The following is a 6000-nucleotide window of genomic DNA, read 5'->3' on the forward strand; positions in this document are numbered from 1 at the left end:
TAATCATTGTTACTATTATTGCTTTAAACAATTACCTTTCAGATCAATTAAGAAAAATAAACTATTTCATTTATCTTTGCAAAAAAAGTGCTTCTTAAGGCCACCCCAAGCGAGGAGAACGAGGGCCCAGGTTCTCCCAGCTCATGGTGGGCCTAAGCACAGGGTCTTCCAGGGACCTCAGTGACACAGTGAGGACATCTAGACTCCGTGGGTCTCACACCTACCCCGGGACTGAGATTGCAGAGGAAAAGAGACACGGATGGGCTGCTTGTCTGGGGACCAAGAATCAAGTCCCAGCTTGGGCAGCCAGTTGGGACCTTTGGCTTATGCTTTTCTCTTTCCTGAGCCTCAGTTTCCCTCATCTGTGAAACTGAAGCTAATGCATATCCCACCCCTCTCACTGTGTTTTTTTTTTCTTGATAACGTACAAAAGAGTCCTTAATCAAGTAATGACATCAACAACTGCATTTTAGTGGAAGTTTACCACACATCAGGTGCTACTCTGAGGGCCTCCTGAGTCATCAGTCATTTAATTCTCACAACTCCCTGGCAGAGAATTTGATGTTCTGAGAGGAACACTTGGAGGGGAAGCTGCAGAGTCAAAGTGGAGGCAATTGGTCTCCTGGGACAAAACCCTCTCAGGGTTGTGTATAGTTATATACATGACATGTGTGATTGTTATTGAGCTGCCCCCTTTCCTATCAGCCCTCATTTAAAGAGTGTCCATGGGTGTTGTTCTATGCCACCCTTTCCTGAGTAAGGATCAGCAAGGCACGTGATTTATTTCTTAGCAGCTCTGGTCAATGTTTTGTTCAGGCTTCCGGCTTCAATCGCTGGGCTTTTTGCAGAGAAGGTGGAAGCCAGATCAAACCCTGCCTTATCATCTGAGAAACTCCCTACCCTTATGAATGCCACAGTCTCATCCTGCATGCGTGGATGCACATATACACACCATGCACGCACACGCACATGGAAGCACATGCACACACCACGCACACACGCATGCACATCCACAAATGTACACACACCTTGCACATGCATGTATATACATGCACATTCAAATATCTCCTAAGCACCAAGCTTTTTGCTGGGCACTTTCTTCTCTTTGCCCTCCCATCAACACTGCAGGCAGACATCATTACCAAAAAGGAAACAGGACTGATAAGGTTAAATATCATGCCTGGGGTTACACATAGAGCCAAGATTTTCATTCATGTAAGTCAAATTCCAAATCCTATAGTTTACTTGTTACAAAAAATTCTGGATTATAAAATTCCTTCTCATTGCCAACCTTGGCCCTCATCATTTCTCTTCTTAACCTTTAAGAGACCTTAATCTGAAGCCCCAGTGTCTCAATATTTAGTTAAAAAAAACAAACAAACAACAAAACAGGCATTTTCTTCTCCTCCGTAAGGAGAAACAGACACCTCAAAAAGAGAAATGACTCGCATCAAGTGTGGCAGGTCTCAGGGAGGCAGTGCTGCCCTGCAAACTCGGTTTACCTGCGTGCTACCTCTCAGCGGGTGGATTTGTTGTTGCTTGCAGGAGATTCCACAACACTCTCCAAGGGCACAACGAGTAGAATCCGCTCAGCTCAGCGAACCTGAAGTTCGTTGTTCATTGCAGTACCGGGTAGAAGAATTCAAGGAATGCAGGTCAATGCCACCAGCAGCCCCTGAGCCAGGTCAGGTGACAGGCTGCACCTCACCCAAGTAGAGAGTTACCTCTCAGTGAAATGCTGTTTCCTGGGGTGAAACATAAAGCCTGCTCCAGTAAAGTAGAGTTGTTTTTAACAGAGAAAACAAAACTCTCTGTGTTCATGAAAATCTATACTTTTCCTGGGAAGAATGGGGGAGAAAAAGAAAAAAAAAAAAAAAGCCACGCAGGAGCCCAGCTTTCCAAAGGAACTCTAACAGGTGATTGGAGTGGCTGTTCGGAGCCTTTCACAAAGCCCCAGGGGAAGAGAAGAGAACTGTAGAATAATTAACACTTCCCTTCCCTCAAGACTTCACACGTACAGTTTGAAACACTGGACGATTGTCTAATAAAAGTACCACAGCTCCTAAAGAAGTTATCCTTTTGCTTTGCCTCAAGATTAATATTGTTGAAAGTTGAAGGATGCAGGAAGTTGCTAATAAACAGAATGGACTTACTCAACAAAAATGCATACCCACTTTTTCTCCCCACTTTAGTTGCTGGGAGGTTCTCCATAAAAATCCACTTGGAGCAGATATGTCAGATATTTACTTTGACATATTGCAGCAGTGCTCAGAGAAAATGTTTTTCCTGCTTAAACTATTAACAGTCCAGAGGGGGAACCCTCCCTTATTGTTCAAATAATTCATGGTGCATTAAAAACAACAACACTACCACCACCAACAAAACACCAAACATGTTGAAGCTGAGACCCTGTGTTATTCTCTGTATTCCTGTCTGTCCCTGTAGTAGGTTTACTGTGTACCAAATCATCGATCTGCTGGCAAAGCCAACGAGCAGGTATATGGCAGACAAACCCATCTGTACAACCTCCCTCCCCAAGAGTGAAACCCAAAAGGCGTGTGGTCAGGGTGGCCGTGTACCTGCCCTTGAACCATGTCATACACTCCAGAAGGATGCTCTCCCAAATCTTCCTAGACGCATGGTGATCAATCATACTTTGTATGCCATCTACATATGGAGAACTGTCCCCTTGAAGAGCACTTTTATAAGATGGAGAATCTAGTCACCCAAGAGTAGGTGCATCCTTTCATTGGTAAATTTCTGGCTCATAGATATTGTCTCCTCTTTTAATGGAATAGTTTATTTTCCTTTAGCATACTCTCATCTTCATCTTCTATTCACTATAGACGGTTCTTATCCCTAGATTTTATCCAATTTGTTAATATTTGTAAAAGACCATAGGGTCTAGAATTAGACATTCTATAGGAATCTAGTAAGAAAAATAGAATAAAAAAAAGTGTGGGAACCTAGATTCCATTCCAGCTATGCCTTTACCTGTGGTGTAAACTTGTACAGATTGCCTTCCCTGAGCCTCAGTTTCCTCATTTGTGCCTGGGGATTGTGAAATTGGTTGATGGGAGGGCTAAAGAGATTATGTAAAGAATTTAACACAGAGCCTGGCATATAGCAGCCACACAATAAGTGACAGCAATTATTACCCTCAATCGTATTATTATTATTGGTTATTCTCCTATTATCACATCTCCCTTACTTACCTTTTAGAAGCAAATGCACTATTGCTAACTAGGATCAAGTTCACAGCTGTATAGATGCCAAGATTTTTTATATTTGTGCCATATTTATATCTTAGTTGTACTTCTCCTCGATCTTAAATCTGGGTCATTTGTTTTTCGTCTATAAACCTCTACCTCTTTTGATGTGTCCCTGTTGATTTTCTGGTCACCTTCTCTTGCTCCATGAAGAGAAAGCCTTCCTGTGAGCCTACCCCCACCAAAGCTGAACAATGACAGGTCTTTTAGAGAGCAGAAATGGATCAGAATAAAACGGATCTCAGACTCTTTGTGGCTGGGCAGTCCAAATATCTTAGATTTTCCATGTAAGTATGATATTCACTCCCATTTTATTAATAAGGAAGGAGTGTATAATTGCTTCCAAGGTGGCCGCCATTTTCTTTATGACCTTTCAACGTGACCAACACCCAATGGCACTAATGAAAAATTGCTGGTTTATTATATTATACCTCTGTGGATTCTGCTAAATGAAAATACACATGAACCTACTATTGGGTATGATACCATCTTCACTTTCAGTAGAAAAACTGAAGTTCTTCAGAGGGATTTCAATAAACAAAATTAACCCAGGAAGCCCATTTATTCTGAGAAATTCAGTCTTTGGCTTCTAAACTCAGGGTAGGACTATGTCCCAATTTCAGAAATTCTAGAAAATTCAGCAAATTCTAGAATACAATATTTATTTACATTAAGCTTTCCACAACACTACTCTACATCAAAACAATTTCATTTTTTTCCCACCTCTATTAAGAAATGCCCATTGCCTAACACAGACCTATTTGGGTTCTAGAAAAACTTTCAATAAAGCTATCAGATAGATTTTCCCTTGAAAGAAAGGATTAAAGATCCTTTTAAAGGAGCATCTTTTTCACACAGTGTGAAAGGACCGCGGGCGTTCCCATGGGAATTGGCTGCACACGTTTCAGGCCTTCCCACAAGATGTCCATTGTTCCCCAGATGCCTCTCGGTTTCCTCTGCCTTGACATGTTGCCACAATTCACTTCTACTGAAAGCCTCTGAGGCTGGGTTAGTCCAAATGATGCTAAAGGACTCGGCCCTCAGTCTTTTTGCTAGAACTCATGCAATTTAAGTGTGTGGCAGGTTTATAAGCACACGCAAAAAAAAAAAAAAAATGGGTTTGGTGACCTGTTTAGACAAGAGCTCAAAAAATCTAATTTTGAATACATATTGTAACTTATTGCAACAAAGATAGATAGAAAATATTTTCCTTCCTGGGGAATGAAGGAGACTTATCTTCAAGTCTGATGAACTTTCTAAACTCCCAAATTTTGTGATCTGTCACATAGGATTTCACAGTGTATCCATTCTCACCTGTAAATTTTGACATTGCCAGTCATATTTGCTCTGGAATGATATAAATCTTGCTAAAAAAAAAATCTCAATTCAAATTCTGTAGGTTTGATTTTCTAAAAAACGTATTCAAACTCTCAAAATAAAAGGAAAATTCAATGTATGTAATTTTTATTTACATACAGATTCCATATATTAAATTGTATGACCAATTTAAATAATGCACTAATTTTTTTTAATTCTTTAACTTGAAACCATATATAAAGGTCACTGAACCAAAGGTTGGTTACTATAAGAATTTAAATATCTATCTTGAAAGAACAAAAATGTGATAAGATTTGATTATGATTTATAAAATATCTGAAATATCAAAGGAAAGAACAATAACAACAAACAATAATGGTGACTGTCGAACCCACCAATTGTAATGATGCCTTTGTAAAGGACAGTTATGGCCAGTTCCTTTGCTGGTTGCAAAATGTTTCTTGAGGAAACCAACAGTATGACATCGAAAATAGATCTAAACTATTATTGAGTAAAATTAAAATGCACATAACATGAATCTAGAAGCACAGTTTTCTGCTTCTGAGGCCTAGAGACATGTTTTCATGACCCACAGAGAAGTTGCTTTTTTTTTTTTTTTTACCCTAATACCTGAAATGCAAGCATGCATGGTCGGACACACAACTCCCGAATGAGCTTTTTCTGTCAATCGGCCAGGCCCCCAGAAGCTTCTCTGCCCCACTCGCACAGCCCACTCTTTTCCTCACTGCAACTTCGGACAATGACTGTAATTAGCTCTTGTTTTAGCTGAACAAAAGGACAGGAAAGAAGACAGCCATACCTCTTAGCACAGGAAACTTTGGCCATCACAGAAAATAGAAGGCAAACTGCTTGATCTTTAGAGCAATTCAGCGGGAACCCATGTCCCCGCTCAGAGGCACCCTGCAGCCCCTGTCTCCGGTTCCGCCGGGGTGGACGCCGCCCGGCTGCGCTGCTCCTCCAGCCAGCGGTGCTTGATTCCCTCCCGGTGAAATCAGCGTGTAGAATCCGGCAAATGAGTAACTTCTCCTCCCTCTCCCTAACTTCTACTTGCGGCTAACAATCGGCACAAAGCCTCACTTATTTCTAAAGAAGGTTTACGGAAGCTTCTCCGAGCAGGTCAGAAGTTTGAAAGAGTTAGAAGATTTGCCCCACAACCAGTAGTTTAACTTCTGTTAATGTATAACTCATTTTAAGAAATCAAGGAAGTTTTAGGTCAGTATCCGTTGCGGGCCTTTTATTAGGCGTCAGTGAGAAGGCTTGGGTCGGTGGGGAGGGAAACAGTGGACTGAGATGGTACTCTAGCCATCTCAGAAAGGGCAGGAGAAGAAAACACCACAAAGAAAAACAAAGCAGCTCGTCCGTAACAGCGAAAAGTCTAATTAGCCTATTGGTG

General features: G+C 41.2%; 1 protein-coding gene across 4 annotated transcripts in view; it reads right to left on the bottom strand.

The window, feature by feature from the left end:
* Nucleotides 1-5768, bottom strand: part of VEPH1 (ventricular zone expressed PH domain containing 1) — a 261065-nt gene extending 255297 nt beyond the window's left edge. For 3 of the 4 annotated variants that reach the window (XM_077160878.1, XM_077160876.1, XM_077160879.1), the window contains exon 1: nt 5407-5768. The gene's annotated coding sequence lies outside the window, so the exon portion shown is untranslated. Of the gene's footprint in view, nt 1-1502; nt 2287-5406 lie in introns of those variants that run through there. The other variant, XM_077160877.1, reaches the window with a different exon arrangement.
* Between the last annotated feature and the right edge of the window lie 232 nt (nt 5769-6000).

Source organism: Tamandua tetradactyla, chromosome 5 (genome assembly GCF_023851605.1).
Source record: "Tamandua tetradactyla isolate mTamTet1 chromosome 5, mTamTet1.pri, whole genome shotgun sequence".
In the NCBI taxonomy this organism is placed as follows: Eukaryota; Metazoa; Chordata; class Mammalia; order Pilosa; family Myrmecophagidae; genus Tamandua; species Tamandua tetradactyla.